Raw genomic sequence first — 24,699 nt, forward strand, 5'->3', positions numbered from 1 at the left:
AAGGAAATATCTTCGTATAAAAATTAGAGAGAATCATTCTCAGCAAACACTTGGTGATGTGTGCGTTCCACTCACAGAGTTTAACCTTTCTTTTCATAGGGCATTTTGGAAACACTCTGTTTGTATAGTCTGCAAAGGGATATTTGGACCTCTATGACGATTTCGTTGGAAATGAGATTTCTGCATATAACGCTAGACAGAAGAATTCTCAGTAACTTCTTTGGGCTGCGTGTGTTCAACTCACAGAGTTGAACCTTCCTTTAGACAGAGCAGATTTGAAACCCTCTTTTTGTGGAATTTGCAAGTGCAGATTTCAAGCGCTTTGGGGCCAACGGTAGAAAAGGAAATATCTTCGTATAAAAACTGGAGAGAATCATGCTCAGCAACCTCTTGGTGATGTGTGTGTTCCACTCACAGAGTTTAACCTTTCTTTTCATAGAGCAGTTTGGAAGCACTCTGTCTGTAAATTCTGCAAGTGGATATTTGTACCTCTTTGAGGATTTCGTTGGAAACGGGATTTCTGCATATAACGCTAGACAGAAGAATTCTCAGTAACTTCTTTGGGCTGCGTGTGTTCAACTCACAGAGTTGAACCTTGCTTTGGACAGAGCAGATTTGAAATCCCCTTTTTGTGGAATTTGCAAGTGGAGATTTCAAGCAATTAGGGGCCAACGGTAGAAAAGGAAATATCTTCGCATAAAAACTAGAGAGAATCCTTCTCAGCAACCACTTGGGGATGTGTGCGTTCCACTCACAGAGTTTAACCTTTCTTTTCATAGAGCAGTTTGGAAACACTCTGTTTGTAAAGTCTGCAAGTGGATATTTGGAACTCTTTGAGGATTTCGTTGGAAACGGGATTTCTGCATATAACGCTAGACTGAAGAATTCTCAGTAACTTCCTCGGGCTGTGTTTGTTCAACTGACAGAGTTGAACCTTCCTTTAGACAGAGCAGATTTGAAACCGTTTTTTGTGGAATTTGCAACTGGAGATTTCAAGCGCTTAGTTGCCAACGGTAGAAAAGGGAATATCTTCGTAAAAAACTAGAGAGAATCATTCTCAGCAACCACTTGGTGATGTGTGCGTTCCACTCATAGAGTTTAACCTTTCTTTTCATAGAGCAGTTTGGTAACACTCTGTTTGCAAAGTCTGCAAGTGGATATTAGGATCTCTTTGAGGATTTCGCTGGAAACGGTATTTCTGCATATATCGCTAGACAGAAGAATTCTCAGTAACTTCTTTGGGCTGCGTGTTTTCAACTCACGGAGTTGAACCTTCCTTTACACAGAGCAGATTTGAAACTCTTTTTTTGTGGGATTTGCAAGTGGAGATTTCAAGCGCTTTGGGGCCTGTAGAAGAAAACGAGATAACTTCGTATAAAAACTAGAGAGAATCATTCTCAGCAAGCACTTGGTGATGTGTGCATTCCACTCACAGAGTTTAACCTTTCTTTTCATAAAGCAGTTTGGAAACACTCAGTTTGTAAAGTCTTCAAGTGGATATTTGGACCTCTTTGAGGATTTCGTTGGAAACGGGATTTCTGCATATAACGCTAGACAGAAGAATTCTCGGTAACTTCTTTGGGCTTCGTGTGTTCAACTCACAGAGTTGAAACTTCCTTTAGACAGAGCAGATTTGAAACCCTCTTTTTGTGGAATTTGCAAGTGGAGATTTCAAGCGCTTTGGGGCCAACAGTAGAAAGGGAAATATCTTCGTATAAAAAGTAGAGAGAATCATTCTCAGCAACCACTTGTTGATATGTGCGTTCCACTCACAGAGTTTAACCTTTCTTTTCATAGAGCAGTTTGGAAACACTCTGTTTGTACTGTCTTCAAGTGGATATTTAGACCTCTTTGAGGATTTCTTCGGACTTTCTTTTCATAGTGCAGTTTGGAAACCCTCTGTTTGTAAAGTCTGCAAGTGGATAATAGGACCTCTTTGAGTATTTCGGTGGAAATGAGATTTCTGCATATAATGCTAGACAGAAGAATTCTCAGTAACTTCTTTGGGCTGCGTGTGTTCCACTCACAGAGTTGAACCTTCCTTTAGACAGAGCAGATTTGAAACCCTCTTTTTGTGGAATTTGCAAATGGAGATTTCAAGCGCTTTGGGGCCAATGGTAGAAAAGGAAATATTTTCGTATGAAAACTAGAGAGAATCATTCTCAGCAACCACTTGGAGATGTGTGCATTACACTCACAGAGTTTAACCTTTCTTTTCATAGAGCAGTTTGGAAATACTCTGTAAAGTCTGCAAGTGGATATAAGTACCTCCTTGAGGATTTCGTTGGAAACGGGATTTCGGCATATAACGCTAGACAGAAGAATTCCCAGTAACTTCTTTGGGCTGCGTGTGTTCAACTCACAGAGTTGAACCTTCCTATTGACAGAGCAGATTTGAAACCCTCTTTTTGTGGAATTTGCAAGTGGAGATTTCAAGCGCTTTCGGGCCAACGGTAGAAAAGGAAATATCTTCGTATGAAAACTAGAGAGAATCATTCTCAGCAACCACTTGGTGATGTGTGCGTTCCACTCACAGAGTTTAACCTTTCTTTTCATAGAGCAGTTTGGAAACACTCTGTTTGTACTGTCTGCAAGTGGATATTTGGACCTCTTTGAGGATTTCTTTGGACTTTCTTTTCATAGAGCGTTTTGGAAATTCTCTGTAAAGTCTGCAAGTGGATATTAGGACCTATTTGAGGATTTCGTTGGAAACGGGATTGCTGCATATAACGATAGACAGAAGAATTCTCAGTAACCTCTTTTGGCTGTGTGTGTTCAAGTCACAGAGCTAAACCTTCCCTTAGACAGAGCAGATATGAAACACTCTTTTTGTGGAATTTGCAAGTGGAGATCTCAAGGGCTTTGGGGCCAACGGAAGAAAAGGATATATCTTCGTATAAAAACTACAGATAATCATTCTCAGCAACCACTTGGTGATGTGTGCGTTTCACTCACAGAGTGTAACCTTTCTTTTCATAGAGCAGTTTGGAAACACTCTGTTTGTAAAGTCTGGAAGTGGATATTGGGAATTCTTTGAGGATTTCGTTTGAAACGGGGTTTCTTCATCTAAACCAAGACAGAAGAATTCTCAGTAACATCTTTGGGCTGCGTGTGTTCAACTCACAGAGTTGAACCTTCCTTTGGACAGAGCAGATTTGAAATCCCCTTTTTGTGGAATTTGCAAGTGGAGATTTCAAGCAATTAAGGGCCAACGGTAGAAAAGGAAATATCTTCGCATAAAAACTAGAGAGAATCCTTCTCAGCAACCACTTGGGGATGTGTGCGTTCCACTCACAGAGTTTAACCTTTCTTTTCATAGAGCAGTTTGGAAACACTCTGTTTGTAAAGTCTGCAAGTGGATATTTGGAACTCTTTGAGGATTTCGTTGGAAACGGGATTTCTGCATATAACACTAGACTGAAGAATTCTCAGTAACTTCTTTGGGCTGTGTGTGTTCAACTGACAGAGTTGAACCTTCCTTTAGACAGAGCAGATTTGAAACCCTTTTTTGTGGAATTTGCAACTGGAGATTTCAAGCGCTTTGGGGCCAACGGTAGAAAAGGGAATATCTTCGTAAAAAACTAGAGAGAATCATTCTCAGCAACCACTTGGTGATGTGTGCGTTCCACTCATAGAGTTTAACCTTTCTTTTCATAGAGCAGTTTGGTAACACTCTGTTTGCAAAGTCTGCAAGTGGATATTTGGATCTCTTTGAGGATTTCGCTGGAAACGGGATTTCTGCATATATCGCTAGACAGAAGAATTCTCAGTAACTTCTTTGGGCTGCGTGTTTTCAACTCACAGAGTTGAAACTTCCTTTACACAGAGCAGATTTGAAACTCTTTTTTTGTGGGATTTGCAAGTGGAGATTTCAAGCGCTTTGGGGCCTATAGTAGAAAACGAAATAACTTCGTATAAAAACTAGAGAGAATCATTCTCAGCAACCACTTGGTGATGTGTGCATTCCACTCACAGAGTTTAACCTTTCTTTTCATAGAGCAGTTTGGAAACACTCTGTTTGTAAAGTCTGCAAGTGGATATTTGGACCTCTTTGAGGATTTCGTTGGAAACGGGATTTCTGCATATAACCCAAACAGAAGAATTCTCGGTAACTTCTTTGGGCTTCGTGTTTTCAACTCACAGAGTTGAAACTTCCTTTAGACAGAGCAGATTTGAAACCCTCTTTTTGTGGAATATGCAAGTTGAGATTTCAAGCGCTTTGGGGCCAACGGTAGAAAGGGAAATATCTTCGTATAAAAAGTAGAGAGAATCATTCTCAGCAACCACTTGGTGATGTGTGCGTTCCACTCACAGAGTTTAACCTTTCTTTTCATAGAGCAGTTTGGAAACACTCTGTTTGTACTGTCTTCAAGTGGATATTTAGACCTCTTTGAGGATTTCTTCGGACTTTCTTTTCATAGTGCAGTTTGGAAACCCTCTGTTTGTAAAGTCTGCAAGTGGATAATAGGACCTCTTTGAGTATTTCGGTGGAAATGAGATTTCTGCATATAATGCTAGACAGAAGAATTCTCAGTAACTTCTTTGGGCTGCGTGTGTTCCACTCACAGAGTTGAACCTTCCTTTAGACAGAGCAGATTTGAAACCCTCTTTTTGTGGAATTTGCAAATGGAGATTTCAAGCGCTTTGGGGCCAATGGTAGAAAAGGAAATATTTTCGTATGAAAACTAGAGAGAATCATTCTCAGCAACCACTTGGAGATGTGTGCATTACACTCACAGAGTTTAACCTTTCTTTTCATAGAGCAGTTTGGAAATACTCTGTAAAGTCTGCAAGTGGATATAAGTACCTCCTTGAGGATTTCGTTGGAAACGGGATTTCGGCATATAACGCTAGACAGAAGAATTCCCAGTAACTTCTTTGGGCTGCGTGTGTTCAACTCACAGAGTTGAACCTTCCTATTGACAGAGCAGATTTGAAACCCTCTTTTTGTGGAATTTGCAAGTGGAGATTTCAAGCGCTTTCGGGCCAACGGTAGAAAAGGAAATATCTTCGTATGAAAACTAGAGAGAATCATTCTCAGCAACCACTTGGTGATGTGTGCGTTCCACTCACAGAGTTTAACCTTTCTTTTCATAGAGCAGTTTGGAAACACTCTGTTTGTACTGTCTGCAAGTGGATATTTGGACCTCTTTGAGGATTTCTTTGGACTTTCTTTTCATAGAGCGTTTTGGAAATTCTCTGTAAAGTCTGCAAGTGGATATTAGGACCTATTTGAGGATTTCGTTGGAAACGGGATTGCTGCATATAACGATAGACAGAAGAATTCTCAGTAACCTCTTTTGGCTGTGTGTGTTCAAGTCACAGAGCTAAACCTTCCCTTAGACAGAGCAGATATGAAACACTCTTTTTGTGGAATTTGCAAGTGGAGATCTCAAGGGCTTTGGGGCCAACGGAAGAAAAGGATATATCTTCGTATAAAAACTACAGATAATCATTCTCAGCAACCACTTGGTGATGTGTGCGTTTCACTCACAGAGTGTAACCTTTCTTTTCATAGAGCAGTTTGGAAACACTCTGTTTGTAAAGTCTGGAAGTGGATATTGGGAATTCTTTGAGGATTTCGTTTGAAACGGGGTTTCTTCATCTAAAGCAAGACAGAAGAATTCTCAGTAACATCTTTGGGCTGCGTGTGTTCAACTCACAGAGTTGAACCTTCCTTTGGACAGAGCAGATTTGAAATCCCCTTTTTGTGGAATTTGCAAGTGGAGATTTCAAGCAATTAAGGGCCAACGGTAGAAAAGGAAATATCTTCGCATAAAAACTAGAGAGAATCCTTCTCAGCAACCACTTGGGGATGTGTGCGTTCCACTCACAGAGTTTAACCTTTCTTTTCATAGAGCAGTTTGGAAACACTCTGTTTGTAAAGTCTGCAAGTGGATATTTGGAACTCTTTGAGGATTTCGTTGGAAACGGGATTTCTGCATATAACACTAGACTGAAGAATTCTCAGTAACTTCTTTGGGCTGTGTGTGTTCAACTGACAGAGTTGAACCTTCCTTTAGACAGAGCAGATTTGAAACCCTTTTTTGTGGAATTTGCAACTGGAGATTTCAAGCGCTTTGGGGCCAACGGTAGAAAAGGGAATATCTTCGTAAAAAACTAGAGAGAATCATTCTCAGCAACCACTTGGTGATGTGTGCGTTCCACTCATAGAGTTTAACCTTTCTTTTCATAGAGCAGTTTGGTAACACTCTGTTTGCAAAGTCTGCAAGTGGATATTTGGATCTCTTTGAGGATTTCGCTGGAAACGGGATTTCTGCATATATCGCTAGACAGAAGAATTCTCAGTAACTTCTTTGGGCTGCGTGTTTTCAACTCACAGAGTTGAAACTTCCTTTACACAGAGCAGATTTGAAACTCTTTTTTTGTGGGATTTGCAAGTGGAGATTTCAAGCGCTTTGGGGCCTATAGTAGAAAACGAAATAACTTCGTATAAAAACTAGAGAGAATCATTCTCAGCAACCACTTGGTGATGTGTGCATTCCACTCACAGAGTTTAACCTTTCTTTTCATAGAGCAGTTTGGAAACACTCTGTTTGTAAAGTCTGCAAGTGGATATTTGGACCTCTTTGAGGATTTCGTTGGAAACGGGATTTCTGCATATAACCCAAACAGAAGAATTCTCGGTAACTTCTTTGGGCTTCGTGTTTTCAACTCACAGAGTTGAAACTTCCTTTAGACAGAGCAGATTTGAAACCCTCTTTTTGTGGAATATGCAAGTGGAGATTTCAAGCGCTTTGGGGCCAACGGTAGAAAGGGAAATATCTTCGTATAAAAAGTAGAGAGAATCATTCTCAGCAACCACTTGGTGATGTGTGCGTTCCACTCACAGAGTTTAACCTTTCTTTTCATAGAGCAGTTTGGAAACACTCTGTTTGTACTGTCTTCAAGTGGATATTTTGACCTCTTTGAGGATTTCGTTGGACTTTCTTTTCATAGAGCAGTTTGGAAACCCTCTGTTTGTAAAGTCTGCAAGTGGTTATTTGGACCTCTTTGAGGATTTCGTTGGAAACGGGATTTCTGCATATAACTCTAGAGAGAAGAATTCTCAGTAACTTCTTTGGGCAGCGTGTGTTCAACCCACAGAGTTGAACCTTCCTTTAGACAGAGCAGATTTGTAACCCTCTTTTTGTGGAATTTGCAAGTGGAGAGTTCAAGCGCTTTGGGGCCAACGGTAGAAAATGAAATATCTTCGTATAAAAACTGGAGAGAATCATGCTCAGCAACCTCTTGGTGATGTGTGTGTTCCACTCACAGAGTTTAACCTTTCTTTTCATAGAGCAGTTTGGAAGCACTCTGTCTGTAAAGTCTGCAAGTGGATATTTGTACCTCTTTGAGGATTTCGTTGGAAACGGGATTTCTGCATATAACGCTAGACAGAAGAATTCTCAGTAACTTCTTTGGGCTGCGTGTGTTCAACTCACAGAGTTGAACCTTCCTTTGCGCAGAGCACATTTGAAGCCCCCTTTTTGTGGAATTTCGAAGTGGCGATTTCAAGCAATTAGGGGCCAATGGTAGAAAAGGAAATATTTTCATATAAAAACTAGAGAGATTGATTCTCAGCAACCACTTGGTGATGTGTGCGTTCCACTCACAGAGTTTCACCTTTCTTTTCATAGAGCAGTTTGGAAACACTATGTTTGTAAAGTCTGCAGGTGGATATTTGGACCTCTTTGAGGATTTCGTTGGAAGCGGGATTTCTGCATATAACGCTAGACAGAAGAATTCTGAGTAAGTTCTTTGGGCTGCGTGGGTTCAACTCACAGAGTTGAACCTTCCTTTAGACAGAGCAGAGTTGAAACCCTCTTTTTGTGGAATTTGCAAGTGGAGGTTTCAAGCGCTTTGGGGCCAACGGTAGAAAAGGAATTATCTATGTATAAAAACTAGAGAGAATCATTCTCAGCAACCACTTGGGGATGTGTGCGTTCCACTCACAGAGTTTAACCCTTCTTTTCATAGAGCAGCTTGGAAACACTCTATTTGTAAAGTCTGCAAGTCGATATTTGGACCTATTTGAGGGTATCTTTGGAAACGGGATTTCTGCATATAACGCTAGACAGAAGAATTCTCAGAAACTTCATTGGGCTGCGTGTGTTCAACTCACAGAGTTGAACTTTCCTTTAGACAGAGCAGATTTGAAACCCTCTTTTTGTGGAATTTACAAGTGGAGATTTCAAGTACTTTGGGGCCAAAAGTAGAAAAGGAAATATCTTCGTATAAAAATTAGAGAGAATCATTCTCAGCAACCACCTGGTGATGTGTGCATTCCACTCACAGAGTTTAACCTTTCTTTTCATAGAACAGCTTGGAAACAGTCTGTTTGTAAGGTCTGCAAGTGGATATTTGGACCTCTTTGAGGATTTCTTCGGACTTTCTTTTCATAGAGCAGTTTGGAAATACTCTGTAAAGTCTGCAAGTGGATAATAGGACCTATTTGAGGATTTCGTTGGAAACGGGATTGCTGCATATAACGATAGACAGAAGAATTCTCAATAACCTCTTTTGGCTGTGTGTGTTCAAGTCACAGAGCTAAACCTTCCATTAGACAGAGCAGATATGAAACCCTCTTTTTGTGGAATTTGCAAGTGGAGATCTCAAGCGCTTTGGGGCCAACGGAAGAAAAGGATATATCTTCGTATAAAAACTACAGATAATCATTCTCAGCAACCACTTGGAGATGTGTGCGTTTCACTCACAGAGTTTAACCTTTCTTTTCATAGAGCAGTTTGGAAACACTCTGTTTGTAAAGTCTGGAAGTGGATATTTGGACTTCTTTGAGGATTTCGTTGGAAACGCGGTTTCTTCATCTAAAGCTAGACAGAAGAATTCTCAGTAACATCTTTGGGCTGCGTGTGTTCAACTTGCAGAGTTGAACCATCCTTTTGACAGAGCAGATTTGAAACCCTCTGATTGTGGAATTTGCAAGTGGAGATTTCAAGCAATTAGGGGCCAACGGTAGAAAAGGAAATATCTTCATATAAAAACTAGAGAGAATCATTCTCAGCAACCACTTGGCGATGTGTGCATTCCACTAACAGAGTTTAACCTTTCTTTTCATAGAGCAGTTTGGAAAAACTCTGTTTGTAAAGACTGCAACTGGATATTTGGACCTCTTTAAGGATATCATTGGAAACGAGATTTCTGCATATAACGCTAGACAGAAGAATTCTCAGTAACTTTTTTGGGCTGCGTGTGTTCAACTCACAGAGTTGAACCTTCCTTTAGACAGAGCAGATTTGACACCCTCTTTTTGTTTAATTTGCAAGTGGAGATTTCAAGCGCTTTGGGGCCAACGGTAGAAAAGGAAATATCTTCGAATAAAAACTAGAGAGAATCATTCTCAGCAACTACTTGGTGATGTGTGTGTTCCACTCACAGAGTTTAACCTTTCTTTTCATAGAGCAGTTCGGAAACAATCTATTTGTCAGTCTGCAAGTGGATATTTGGACCTCTTTGAGGATTTCGTTGGAAACGGGATTTCTGCATATAACGCTAGACAGAAGAATTCTCAGTAACTTCTTTGGGCTGTGTGTGTTCAACTCACAGAGTTGAACCTTCCTTTAGACAGAGCAGATTTGAAACCATCTTTTTGTGGAATTTGCAAGTGGAGATTTCAAGTGCTTTGGGGACAACGGTATAAATGGAAATATCTTCGTATATAAAGTAGAGAGAATCATTCTCAGCAACCACTTGGGGATGTGTGCGTTCCACTCACAGAGTTTATCCTTTCTTTTCATAGAACAGCTTGGAAACACTCTGTTTGTATACTCTGCAAGTGGATATTTGGACCTCTTTGACGGTTTCGCAGGAAACGGGTTTTCCGCAAATAACGCTAGACAGAAGAGTTCTCAGTAACTTCTTTGGGCTGCGTGTGTTCAACTAACAGAGTTGAACCTTCCTTTAGACAGAGCAGATTGGAAACCCTCTTTTTGTGAAATTTGCAAGTGGGGAGTTCAAGTGATTTGGGGCCAACGGTTGAAAAGGAAATATCTTCGTATAAAAACTAGAGAGAATCATTCTCAGCAAACACTTGGTGATGTGTACGTTCCACTCACAGAGTTTAACCTTTCTTTTCATAGGGCATTTTGGAAACACTCTGTTTGTATAGTCTGCAAAGGGATATTTGGACCTCTTTGAGGATTTCGTTGGAAATGAGATTTCTGCATATAACGTTAGACAGAAGATTTCTCAGTAACTTCTTTGGGCTGCATGTGTTCAACTCAGAGAGTTGAACCTTCCTTTACACAGAGCAGATTTGAAACCCTCTTTTTGTGGAATTTGCAATTGGAGATTTCAAGCGCTTTGGGGCCTATGGTAGAAAAGGAAATATTTTCGTATAAAAACTAGAGAGAATGATTCTCAGCAACCTCTTCGTGATGTGTGCGTTCCACTCACAGAGTTTAACCTTTCTTTTCATAGAGCAGTTTGCAAACACTCTGTTTGTAAAGTCTGCAAGTGGATATTTGGACCTCTTTGAGGATTTCGTTGGAAACGGGATTTCTGCCTATAACGCTAGACAGAAGAATTCTCAGTAACTTCCTTGGGCTGCGTGTGTTCAACTCAGAGAATTGTACCATCTTTTAGAAAGAGCAGATTTGAAACCCTCTTTTTGTGGAATTTGGAAGTGTAGATTTCAAGCGATTTGGGGCCAACGGTAGAAAAGGAACTATCTTCGAATAAAAACTAGAGAGAATAATTCTCAGCAACCACTTTGAGATGTGTGCGTTCCACTCAAAGAGTTTAACCTTTCTTTTCATAGAGCAGTTGGAAACACTCTGTTTGAAAAGTCTGCAAATGGATATTTGGACCTCTTTGAGGATTTCCTTGGAAACGGGATTTCTGCATCTAACGCTAGACAGAAGAATTCTCAGTAACTTCTTTGGGCTGCGTGTGTTCAACTCACAGAGTTGAACCTTCCTTTAGACAGAGCAGATCTGAAACCCTCTTTTTGTGGAATTTGCAAGTGGAGATTTCAAGCGATATGGGGCCAACGGTAGAAAAGGCAATATATTTGTATAAAAACTAGAGAGAATCATTCTCAGCAACCACTTGGTGATGTGACAGTTCCTCTCACAGAGTTTAACCTTTCTTTTCAGAGAGCAGTTTGGAAACACTCTGTTTGTAATGTCTGCAGCGGGGATATTTGGACCTCTTTGAGGATTTCGTAGGAAAATGGATTTCTGCATCTAACGCTAGACAGAAGAATTCTCAGTAACTTCTTAGGGCTGCGTGTGTTCAACTCACAGAGTTGAACCTTCCTTTAGAAAGAGCAGATTTGAAACCCTCTTTTGTGGAATTTGCAAGTGGAGATTTCAAGCGCTTTGTGGCCAACGGTATAAAAAGAAATATCTTCGTATGAAAACTAGAGAGAATCATTCTCAGCAACCACTTTGGGATGTGTGCGATCCACTGACAGAGTTTAACCTTTCTTTTCATAGGGCAGTTTGCAAACACTCTGTTTGTAAAGTCTGCAAGTGGATATTTGGACCTCTTTGAGGATTTCGTTGGAAAAGTGATTTCTGCATATAACGCTAGACAGAAGAATTCTCAGTAACTTCTTAGGGCTGCGTGTGTTCAACTCACAGAGGTGAACTTTCCTTTAGACAGAGCAGATTTGAAACCCTCTTTTTGTGGAATATACAAATGGAGATTTCAAGCGCTTTGGGGCCAACGGTAGAAAAGGAAATGTCTTCGAATAAAAACTGGAGAGAATCATTCTCAGCAACCACATCAGGATGTGTGCGTTTCACTCACAGAGTTTAACATTTCTTTTCATAGAGCAGTTTGCAAACACTCTGTTTGTAAAGCCTGTAAGTGGATATTTGGACCTCTTTGAGGATTTCGTTGGAACCGGGATTTCTGCGTATAACGCTAGACAGAAGAATTCTCAGTAACTTCTTTCGGCTGTGTGTGTTCAACTCACAGAGTTGAACTTTCCTTTAGATAGGGCAGGTTTGAACCCTCTTTTTGTGGAATTTACAAGTGGAGATTTCAAGCGCTTTGGGGCCAACGGTAGAAAAGGAAATATCTTTGTATAAAAACTAGAGAGAATCATTCTCAGCAACCACTTTGTGATATGTGCCTTCCACTCACGGAGTTTAACCTTTCTTTTCATAGAGCAGTTTGGAAACACTCTGTTTGTAAAGTCTGCAAGTGGATATTTGGACCTCTTTGAGGATTTCGTTGGACTTTCTTTTCATAGAGCAGTTTGGAAATACTCTGTAAAGTCTGCAAGTGGATATTTGGACCTCTCTGAGGATATCGTTGGAAATGAGATTTCTGCATATAAGCCTAGACAGAAGAATTCTCAGTAACTTCTTTGGGCTGCGTGTGTTCAACTCACAGAGTTGAACCTTCCTTTAGACAGAGCAGATTTGAAACCCTCCTTTTGTGGAATTTGCAAGTGGAGGTCTCAAGCGCTTTGGGGCCAACGGAAGAAAAGGAAATATCTTCGTATAAAAACTAGAAAGAATCATTCTCAGCAACCACTTGGTGATGTGTGCGTTCCACTCACAGAGTTTAACCTTTCTTTTTATAGAGTAGTTTGGAAACACTCTGTTGGTAAAGTGTGGAAGTGGATATTTGGACTTCTTTGAGGATTTCTTTGGAAAAGGGATTTCTTCATCTAATGCTAGACAGAAGAATTCTCAGTAACTTCTTTGGGCTGCGTGTGTTCAACTCACAGATTTGAACCTTCCTTTAGAAAGAGCGGATTTGAAAACCTCTTTTTGTGGAATTTGCAAGTGGAAAGTTCAAGCAATTAGGGGCCAACGGTAGAAAAGGAAATATCTTCATATAAGAATTAGAGAGAATCATTCTGAGCAACCACTTGGAGATGTGTGCGTTTCACTCACAGAGTTTAACCTTTCTTTTCATAGAGCAGTTTGGAAACACTCTGTTTGTAAAGTCTGCAAGTGGATATTTGGACCTCTTTGAGTACATCGTTGGAAAAGGTATTTCTGCATATAACGCTAGACTGAAGAATTCTCAGTAACTTCTTTGGGCGGCGTGTGGTCAACTCACAGAGTTGAACCTTCCTTTAGACAGAGCAGATTTGAAACCCTCTTTCTGTGTAATTTGCAAGTGGAGAGTTCAAGTGCTTTGGGACCAAAAGTAGAAAAGGAAATATCTTCGTATAAAAACTAGAGAGAATCACTCTCAGCAACCACTTGGGGGTGTGTGCGTTCCACTCACAGAGTTTAACCTTTCTTTTCATAGAGCAGTTTGGAAACACTCTGTTTGTAAAGTCTGCAAGTGGATATTTGGACCTCTTTGAGGATTTCGTTGGAAACGGGATTTCTGCATATAACCCTAGACAGAAGAATTCTCAGTAACTTCTTTGGGCTGTAAGTGTTCAACTCACAGAGTTGAACCTTCCTTTAGACAGAGCAGATTTGAAACTCTTTTTTTGCGGAATTTGCAAGTGGAGATTTCAAGCGCTTAGGGGCCAACGGTAAAAAATGAAATATCTTCGTAAAAAACTAGAGAGAATCATTCTCAGCAACCACTTGGTGATGTGTGCGTTCCACTCACAGAGTTTAACCTTTCTTTTCATAGAGCAGTTTGGAAACACTCTGTTTGTAAAGTCTGCAAGTGGATATTTGGACCTCTTTGAGGATTTCGTTGGAAACGGGATTTCTGCATATAACGAAGACAGAAGAATTCTCAGTAACTTCTTTGGGCTGCGTGTGTTCAACTCACAGGGTTGAAACTTCCTTTAGACAGAGCAGATTTGAAACGCACTTTTTGTGGAATTTGCAAGTGGAGATTTCAAGCGCTTTGGGGCCAACAGTAGAAAAGGAAATATCTTCGTGTAAAAACTAGAGAGAATCATTCTCAGCAACCACTTTGGGATGTATGCGTTCCACTAACAGAGTTTAACCTTTCTTTTCATAGTGCAGTTTGGAAACACTCTGTTTGTAAAGTCTGCAACTGGATATTTGGACCTCCTTGAGGATATCGTTGGAAACGAGATTTCTGCATATAACGCTAGACAGAAGAATTCTCAGTAACTTTTTTGGGCTGCATGTGTTCAACTCACAGAGTTGAACCTTCCTTTAGACAGAGCAGATTTGAAAGCCTCTTTTTGTGGAATTTGCAATTGGAGATTTCAAGCGCTTTGGGGCCAACTGTAGAAAATTAAATATCATCGAATAAAAACTAGAGAGAATCATTCTCAGCAACCCCTTGGTGATGTGTGTGTTCCACTCACAGAGTTTAACCTTTCTTTTCATAGAGCAGTTTGGAAACAATCTGTTTGTAAGTCTGCAAGTGGATATTTGGACCTCTTTGAGGATTTCGTTGGAAATGGGATTTCTGCATATAACGCTAGACAGAAGAATTCTCAGTAACTTCTTTGGGCTGCGTGTGTTCAACTCACAGAGTTGAACCTTCCTTTAGACAGAGCAGATTTGAAACCGTCTTTTTGTGGAATTTGCAATTGGAGATTTCAAGTGCTTTGGGGACAACGGTAGAAATGGAAATATCTTCGTATATAAACTAGAGAGAATCATTCTCAGCAACCCCTTGGTGATGTGTGCATTCCACTCACAGAGTTTAAGCTTTCTTTTCGTATAGCAGTTTGGAAACACTCTGTTTGTAAAGTCTGCAAGTGGATATTTGGACCTCTTTGAGGATTTCGTTGGAAACGGGATTTCTGCATAAAACGCTAGATAGAAGAATTCTTAGTAACTTCTTTGGGCTGCGTGTGTTTAACTCACAGAGTTGAACCTTCCTTTACACAGAGCAGATTTGAAACCCTCTTTTTGTGGAATTTGCAAGTGGAGATTTCAAGTGCTTTGGGGCCAACGGTAGAAATGAAAATATCTTCGTGTAAAAACTAGAGTGAATCATTCTCAGCAACCACTTTGGGATGTATGCGTTCCACTCACAGAGTTTAGCCTTTCTTTTCATAGAGCAGATTGCAAACATTCTGTTTGTAAAGTGTGCAAGTGGATATTTGGACCTCTTAGAGGAATTCGTTTGAAACGGTATTTCTGCATATAACGCTAGTCAGAAGAATTCTCAGTAACTTCTTTGGGCTGTGTGTGTTCAACTCACAGAGTTGAACATTCCTTTAGAGAGAGCAGATTTGAAACCCTCTTTTTGTGGAATTTGCAAGTGGAGATTTCAAGCGCTTTGGGGCCAATGGTAGAAAAGGAAATATCTTCGTATAAAAACTAGAGAGAATGATTCTCAGCAACCACTTCATGATGTGTGCGTTCCAATCATAGAGTTTAACTCTTCTTTTCACAGAGCAGTTTGGAAATACTCTGTAAATTCTGCAAGTGGATATTTGGACCTCTTTGAGGATTTCGTTGGAAACGGGATTTCTGCATAAAACGCTAGACAGAAGAATTCTCAGTAACTTCTTTGGGCTGCGTGTGTTCAACTCACAGAGTTGAACCTTCCATTAGAAAGAGCAGATTATAAACCCTCTTTTTGTGTAATTTGCAAGTGGAGATTACAAGCGCTTTGGGGCCAACGGTAGAAAAGGAAAAATCTTCGTATAAAAACTAGAGAGAATCATTCTCAGCAACCACTTTGGGATGTGTGCGTTCCACCCACAGAGTTTAACCTTTCTTTTCATAGAGCAGATTGTAAACATTCTGTTTGTAAAGTGTGCAAGTGGATATTTGGACCTCTTAGAGGAATTCGTTTGAAACGGTATTTCTGCATATAACGCTAGTCAGAAGAATTCTCAGTAACTTCTTTGGGCTGCGTGTGTTTAACTCACAGAGTTGAACCTTCCTTTACACAGAGCAGATTTGAAACCCTCTTTTTGTGGAATTTGCAAGTGGAGATTTCAAGTGCTTTGGGGCCAACGGTAGAAATGAAAATATCTTCGTGTAAAAACTAGAGAGAATCATTCTCAGCAACCACTTTGGGATGTATGCGTTCCACTCACAGAGTTTAGCCTTTCTTTTCATAGAGCAGATTGCAAACATTCTGTTTGTAAAGTGTGCAAGTGGATATTTGGACCTCTTAGAGGTATTCATTTGAAACGGTATTTCTGCATATAACGATAGTCAGAAGAAGTCTCAGTAACTTCTTTGGGCTGTGTGTGTTTAACTCACAGAGTTGAACCTTCCTTTACACAGAGCAGATTTGAAACCCTCTTTTTGTGGAATTTGCAAGTGGAGATTTCAAGCGCTTTGGGGCCAACTGTAGAAAGGGAAATATCTTCATATAAAAACTAGAGAGAATCATTCTCAGCAACCACTTGGTGATGTGTGCGTTCCACTCACAGAGTTTAACCTTTCTTTTCATAGAGCAGTTTGGAAACACTCTGTATGTACAGTCTTCAAGTGGATATTTGGACCTCTTTGAGGATTTCGTTGGACTTTCTTTTCATAGAGCAGTTTGGAAATACTCTGTAAAGTCTGCAAGTGGATATTTGGACCTCTTTGAGGATATCGTTGGAAATGAGATTTCTGCATATAAGCCTAGACAGAAGAATTTTCAGTAACTTCTTTGGGCTGCGTGTGTTCAACTCACTGAGTTGAACCTTCCTTTAGACAGAGCAGATTTGAAACCCTCTTTTTGTGGAATTTGCAAGTGGAGATCTCAAGCGCTTTGGGGCCAACGGAAGAAAAGGAAATATCTTCGTATAAAAACTAGAAAGAATCATTCTCAGCAACCACTTGGTGATGTGTGCGTTCCACTCACAGAGTTTAACCTTTCTTTTTATAGAGTAGTTTGGAAACACTCTGTTTGTAAAGTGTGGAAGTGGATATTTGGACTTCTTTGAGGATTTCGTTGGAAAACGGATTTCTTCATCTAATGCTAGACAGAAGAATTCTCAGTAACTTCTTTGGGCTGCGTGTGTTCAACTCACAGAGTTGAACCTTCCTTTAGACAGAGCGGATTTGAAAACCTCTTTTTGTGGAATTTGCAAGTGGAAAGTTCAAGCAATTAGGGGCCAATGGTAGAAAAGGAAATATCTTCATATAAGAATTAGAGAGAATCATTCTGAGCAAGCACTTGGAGATGTGTGCGTTTCACTCACAGAGTTTAACCTTTCTTTTCATAGAGCAGTTTGGAAACACTCTGTTTGTAAAGTCTGCAAGTGGATATTTGGACCTCTTTGAGTATATCGTTGGAAAAGGTATTTCTGCATATAACGCTAGACTGAAGAATTCTCAGTAACTTCTTTGGGCTGCGTGTGGTCAACTCACAGAGTTGAACCTTCCATTAGACAGAGCAGATTTGAAACCCTCTTTTTGTGTAATTTGCAAGTGGAGAGTTCAAGTGCTTTGGGACCAAAAGTAGAAAAGGAAATATCTTCATATAAAAACTAGAGAGAATCATTCTCAGCAACCACTTGGGGATGTGTTCGTTCCACTCACAGAGTTTAACCTTTCTTTTCATAGAGCAGTTTGGAAACACTCTGTTTGTAAAGTCTGCAAGTGGATATTTGGACCTCTTTGAGGATTTCGTTGGAAATGGGATTTCTGCATATAACCCTAGACAGAAGAATTCTCAGTAACTTCTTTGGGCTGTGTGTGTTCAACTCACAGAGTTGAACCTTCCTTTAGACAGAGCAGATTTGAAACTCTTTCTTTGTGGAATTTGCAAGTGGAGATTTCAAGCGCTTAAAGGCCAACGGTAGAAAATGAAATATCTTCGTAAAAAACTAGAGAGAATTATTCTCAGCAACCACTTGGTGATGTGTGCGTTCCACTCACAGAGTTTAACCTTTCTTTTCATAGAGCAGTTTGGAAACACTCTGTTTGTAAAGTCTGCAGGGGGATATTTTGACCTCTTTGAGGATTTCGTTGGAAACGGGATTTCTGCATATAACGCTAGACAGAAGAATTGCCAGTAACTTCTTTGCGCTGCGTGTGTTCAACTCACAGAGTTGAACCTTCCTTTAGACAGAGCAGATTTGAAGCCCTCTTTTTGTGGAATTTGCAAGTGGAGATTTCAAGCGATTTTCGGCGAACCGTAGAAAAGGAAATATCTTCGTATAAAAACTAGAGAGAATCATTCTCAGCAACCACTTGGTGATGTGTGCGTCCCACTCACAGAGTTTAACTTTTCTTTTCATAGAGCAGTTTGGAAACACTCTGTTTGTAAAGTGTGCAAGTGGATATTTGGACCTCTTTGAGGATTTCGTTGGAAACGGGATTTCTGCATATAACGAAGACAGAAGAATTCTCAGTAACTTCTTTGGGCTGCGTGTGTTCAACTCACAGAGTTGAAACTTCCTTTAGACAGAGCAGATTTGAAACCCTCTTTTTGTGGAATTTGCAAGTGGAGATTTCAAGCGCTTTGGGGCCAACGGTAGAAAAGGAAGTATCTTCGTGTAAAAACTAGAGAGAATCATTCTCAGCAACCACTTTGGGATGTATGCATTCCACTAACAGAGTTTAACCTTTCTTTTCATAGAGCGGTTTGGAAACACTCTGTTTGTAAAGTCTGCAACTGGATATTTGGACCTAGTTGAGGATATCGTTGGAAACGAGATTTCTGCATATAACGCTAGACAGAAGAATTCTCAGTAACTTTTTTGGGCTGCATGTGTTCAACTCACAGAGTTGAACCTTCCTTTAGACAGAGCAGATTTGAAAGCCTCTTTTTGTGGAATTTGCAATTGGAGATTTCAAGCGCTTTGGGGCCAACTGTAGAAAATTAAATATCTTCGAATAAAAACTAGAGAGAATCATTCTCAGCAACCCCTTGGTGATGTGTGTGTTCCACTCACAGAGTTTAACCTTTCTTTTCATAGAGCAGTTTGGAGACAATCTGTTTGTAAGTCTGCAAGTGGATATTTGGACCTCTTTGAGGATTTCGTTGGAAACGGGGTTTCTGCATAAAACGCTAGATAGAAGAATTCTCAGTAACTTCTTTGGGCTGCGTGTGTTCAACTCACAGAGTTGAACCTTCCTTTAGAAAGAGCAGATTATAAACCCTCTTTTTGTGTAATTTGCAAGTGGAGATTACAAGCGCTTTGGGGCCAACGGTAGAAAAGGAAAAATCTTCGTATAAAAACTAGAGAGAATCATTCTCAGCAACCACTTTGGGATGTGTGCGTTCCACCCACAGAGTTTAACCTTTCTTTTCATAGAGCAGATTGTAAACATTCTGTTTGTAAAGTGTGCAAGTGGATATTTGGACCTCTTAGAGGAATTCGTTTGAAACGGTATTTCTGCATATAACGCTAGTCAGAAGAATTCTCAGTAACTTCTTTGGGCTGCGTGTGTTTAACTCACAGAGTTGAACCTTCCTTTACACAGAGCAGATTTGAAACCCTCTTTTTGTGGAATTTGCAAGTGGAGATTTCAAGTGCTTTGGGGCCAACGGTAGAAATGAAAATATCTTCGTGTAAAAACTAGAGAGAATCATTCTCAGCAACCACTTTGGGATGTATGCGTTCCACTCACAGAGTTTAGCCTTTCTTTTCATAGAGCAGATTGCAAACATTCTGTTTGTAAAGTGTGCAAGTGGATATTTGGACCTCTTAGAGGTATTCATTTGAAACGGTATTTCTGCATATAACGCTAGTCAGAAGAATTCTCAGTAAATTCTTTGGGCTGTGTGTGTTTAACTCACAGAGTTGAACCTTCCTTTACACAGAGCAGATTTGAAACCCTCTTTTTGTGGAATTTGCAAGTGGAGATTTCAAGCGCTTTGGGGCCAACTGTAGAAAGGGAAATATCTTCATATAAAAACTAGAGAGAATCATTCTCAGCAACCACTTGGTGATGTGTGCGTTCCACTCACAGAGTTTAACCTTTCTTTTCATAGAGCAGTTTGGAAACACTCTGTATGTACAGTCTTCAAGTGGATATTTGGACCTCTTTGAGGATTTCGTTGGACTTTCTTTTCATAGAGCAGTTTGGAAATACTCTGTAAAGTCTGCAAGTGGATATTTGGACCTCTTTGAGGATATCGTTGGAAATGAGATTTCTGCATATAAGCCTAGACAGAAGAATTTTCAGTAACTTCTTTGGGCTGCGTGTGTTCAACTCACTGAGTTGAACCTTCCTTTAGACAGAGCAGATTTGAAACCCTCTTTTTGTGGAATTTGCAAGTGGAGATCTCAAGCGCTTTGGGGCCAACGGAAGAAAAGGAAATATCTTCGTATAAAAACTAGAAAGAATCATTCTCAGCAACCACTTGGTGATGTGTGCGTTCCACTCACAGAGTTTAACCTTTCTTTTTATAGAGTAGTTTGGAAACACTCTGTTTGTAAAGTGTGGAAGTGGATATTTGGACTTCTTTGAGGATTTCGTTGGAAAAGGGATTTCTTCATCTAATGCTAGACAGAAGAATTCTCAGTAACTTCTTTGGGCTGCGTGTGTTCAACTCACAGAGTTGAACCTTCCTTTAGACAGAGCGGATTTGAAAACCTCTTTTTGTGGAATTTGCAAGTGGAAAGTTCAAGCAATTAGGGGCCAATGGTAGAAAAGGAAATATCTTCATATAAGAATTAGAGAGAATCATTCTGAGCAAGCACTTGGAGATGTGTGCGTTTCACTCACAGAGTTTAACCTTTCTTTTCATAGAGCAGTTTGGAAACACTCTGTTTGTAAAGTCTGCAAGTGGATATTTGGACCTCTTTGAGTATATCGTTGGAAAAGGTATTTCTGCATATAACGCTAGACTGAAGAATTCTCAGTAACTTCTTTGGGCTGCGTGTGGTCAACTCACAGAGTTGAACCTTCCATTAGACAGAGCAGATTTGAAACCCTCTTTTTGTGTAATTTGCAAGTGGAGAGTTCAAGTGCTTTGGGACCAAAAGTAGAAAAGGAAATATCTTCATATAAAAACTAGAGAGAATCATTCTCAGCAACCACTTGGGGATGTGTTCGTTCCACTCACAGAGTTTAACCTTTCTTTTCATAGAGCAGTTTGGAAACACTCTGTTTGTAAAGTCTGCAAGTGGATATTTGGACCTCTTTGAGGATTTCATTGGAAATGGGATTTCTGCATATAACCCTAGACAGAAGAATTCTCAGTAACTTCTTTGGGCTGTGTGTGTTCAACTCACAGAGTTGAACCTTCCTTTAGACAGAGCAGATTTGAAACTCTTTCTTTGTGGAATTTGCAAGTGGAGATTTCAAGCGCTTAAGGGCCAACGGTAGAAAATGAAATATCTTCGTAAAAAACTAGAGAGAATTATTCTCAGCAACCACTTGGTGATGTGTGCGTTCCACTCACAGAGTTTAACCTTTCTTTTCATAGAGCAGTTTGGAAACACTCTGTTTGTAAAGTCTGCAGGGGGATATTTTGACCTCTTTGAGGAATTCGTTGGAAACGGGATTTCTGCATATAACGCTAGACAGAAGAATTGCCAGTAACTTCTTTGCGCTGCGTGTGTTCAACTCACAGAGTTGAACCTTCCTTTAGACAGAGCAGATTTGAAGCCCTCTTTTTGTGGAATTTGCAAGTGGAGATTTCAAGCGATTTTCGGCGAACCGTAGAAAAGGAAATATCTTCGTATAAAAACTAGAGAGAATCATTCTCAGCAACCACTTGGTGATGTGTGCGTCCCACTCACAGAGTTTAACCTTTCTTTTCATAGAGCAGTTTGGAAACACTCTGTTTGTAAAGTGTGCAAGTGGATATTTGGACCTCTTTGAGGATTTCGTTGGAAACGGGATTTCTGCATATAACGAAGACAGAAGAATTCTCAGTAACTTCTTTGGGCTGCGTGTGTTCAACTCACAGAGTTGAAACTTCCTTTAGACAGAGCAGATTTGAAACCCTCTTTTTGTGGAATTTGCAAGTGGAGATTTCAAGCGCTTTGGGGCCAACGGTAGAAAAGGAAGTATCTTCGTGTAAAAACTAGAGAGAATCATTCTCAGCAACCACTTTGGGATGTATGCGTTCCACTAACAGAGTTTAACCTTTCTTTTCATAGAGCGGTTTAGAAACACTCTGTTTGTAAAGTCTGCAACTGGATATTTGGACCTAGTTGAGGATATCGTTGGAAACGAGATTTCTGCATATAACGCTAGACAGAAGAATTCTCAGTAACTTTTTTGGGCTGCATGTGTTCAACTCACAGAGTTGAACCTTCCTTTAGACAGAGCAGATTTGAAAGCCTCTTTTTGTGGAATTTGCAATTGGAGATTTCAAGCGCTTTGGGGCCAACTGTAGAAAATTAAATATCTTCGAATAAAAACTAGAGAGAATCATTCTCAGCAACCCCTTGGTGATGTGTGTGTTCCACTCACAGAGTTTAACCTTTCTTTTCATAGAGCAGTTTGGAGACAATCTGTTTGTAAGTCTGCAAGTGGATATTTGGACCTCTTTGAGGATTTCGTTGGAAACGGGGTTTCTGCATAAAACGCTAGATATAAGAATTCTCAGTAACTTCTTTGGGCTGCGTGTGTTCAACTCACAGAGTTGAAACTTCCTTTAGACAGAGCAGATTTGAAACCCTCTTTTTGTGGAATTTGCAAGTGGAGATTTCAAGCGCTTTGGGGCCAACGGTAGAAAAGGAAGTATCTTCGTGTAAAAACTAGAGAGAATCATTCTCAGCAACCACTTTGGGATGTATGTGTTCCACTAACAGAGTTTAACCTTTCTTTTCATAGAGCGGTTTGGAAACACTCTGTTTGTAAAGTCTGCAACTGGATATTTGGACCTAGTTGAGGATATCGTTGGAAACGAGATTTCTGCATATAACGCTAGACAGAAGAATTCTCAGTAACTTTTTTGGGCTGCATGTGTTCAACTCACAGAGTTGAACCTTCCTTTAGACAGAGCAGATTTGAAAGCCTCTTTTTGTGGAATTTGCAATTGGAGATTTCAAGCGCTTTGGGGCCAACTGTAGAAAATTAAATATCTTCGAATAAAAACTAGAGAGAATCATTCTCAGCAACCCCTTGGTGATGTGTGTGTTCCACTCACAGAGTTTAACCTTTCTTTTCATAGAGCAGTTTGGAGACAATCTGTTTGTAAGTCTGCAAGTGGATATTTGGACCTCTTTGAGGATTTCGTTGGAAACGGGGTTTCTGCATAAAACGCTAGATAGAAGAATTCTCAGTAACTTCTTTGGGCTGCGTGTGTTCAACTCACAGAGTTGAACCTTCCTTTAGACAGAGCAGATTATAAACCCTCTTTTTGTGTAATTTGCAAGTGGAGATTACAAGCGCTTTGGGGCCAACGGTAGAAAAGGAAAAATCTTCGTATAAAAACAAGAGAGAATCATTCTCAGCAACCACTTTGGGATGTGTGCGTTCCACCCACAGAGTTTAACCTTTCTTTTCATAGAGCAGATTGTAAACATTCTGTTTGTAAAGTGTGCAAGTGGATATTTGGACCTCTTAGAGGAATTCGTTTGAAACGGTATTTCTGCATATAACGCTAGTCAGAAGAATTCTCAGTAACTTCTTTGGGCTGCGTGTGTTTAACTCACAGAGTTGAACCTTCCTTTACACAGAGCAGATTTGAAACCCTCTTTTTGTGGAATTTGCAAGTGGAGATTTCAAGTGCTTTGGGGCCAACGGTAGAAATGAAAATATCTTCGTGTAAAAACTAGAGAGAATCATTCTCAGCAACCACTTTGGGATGTATGCGTTCCACTCACAGAGTTTAGCCTTTCTTTTCATAGAGCAGATTGCAAACATTCTGTTTGTAAAGTGTGCAAGTGGATATTTGGACCTCTTAGAGGTATTCATTTGAAACGGTATTTCTGCATATAACGCTAGTCAGAAGAATTCTCAGTAAATTCTTTGGGCTGTGTGTGTTTAACTCACAGAGTTGAACCTTCCTTTACACAGAGCAGATTTGAAACCCTCTTTTTGTGGAATTTGCAAGTGGAGATTTCAAGCGCTTTGGGGCCAACTGTAGAAAGGGAAATATCTTCATATAAAAACTAGAGAGAATCATTCTCAGCAACCACTTGGTGATGTGTGCGTTCCACTCACAGAGTTTAACCTTTCTTTTCATAGAGCAGTTTGGAAACACTCTGTATGTACAGTCTTCAAGTGGATATTTGGACCTCTTTGAGGATTTCGTTGGACTTTCTTTTCATAGAGCAGTTTGGAAATACTCTGTAAAGTCTGCAAGTGGATATTTGGACCTCTTTGAGGATATCGTTGGAAATGAGATTTCTGCATATAAGCCTAGACAGAAGAATTTTCAGTAACTTCTTTGGGCTGCGTGTGTTCAACTCACTGAGTTGAACCTTCCTTTAGACAGAGCAGATTTGAAACCCTCTTTTTGTGGAATTTGCAAGTGGAGATCTCAAGCGCTTTGGGGCCAACGGAAGAAAAGGAAATATCTTCGTATAAAAACTAGAAAGAATCATTCTCAGCAACCACTTGGTGATGTGTGCGTTCCACTCACAGAGTTTAACCTTTCTTTTTATAGAGTAGTTTGGAAACACTCTGTTTGTAAAGTGTGGAAGTGGATATTTGGACTCCTTTGAGGATTTCTTTGGAAAAGGGATTTCTTCATCTAATGCTAGACAGAAGAATTCTCAGTAACTTCTTTGGGCTGCGTGTGTTCAACTCACAGAGTTGAACCTTCCTTTAGACAGAGCGGATTTGAAAACCTCTTTTTGTGGAATTTGCAAGTGGAAAGTTCAAGCAATTAGGGGCCAATGGTAGAAAAGGAAATATCTTCATATAAGAATTAGAGAGAATCATTCTGAGCAAGCACTTGGAGATGTGTGCGTTTCACTCACAGAGTTTAACCTTTCTTTTCATAGAGCAGTTTGGA

Source organism: Gorilla gorilla, chromosome 4, assembly GCF_029281585.2.
Source record: "Gorilla gorilla gorilla isolate KB3781 chromosome 4, NHGRI_mGorGor1-v2.1_pri, whole genome shotgun sequence".
Taxonomy (NCBI): domain Eukaryota; kingdom Metazoa; phylum Chordata; class Mammalia; order Primates; family Hominidae; genus Gorilla; species Gorilla gorilla.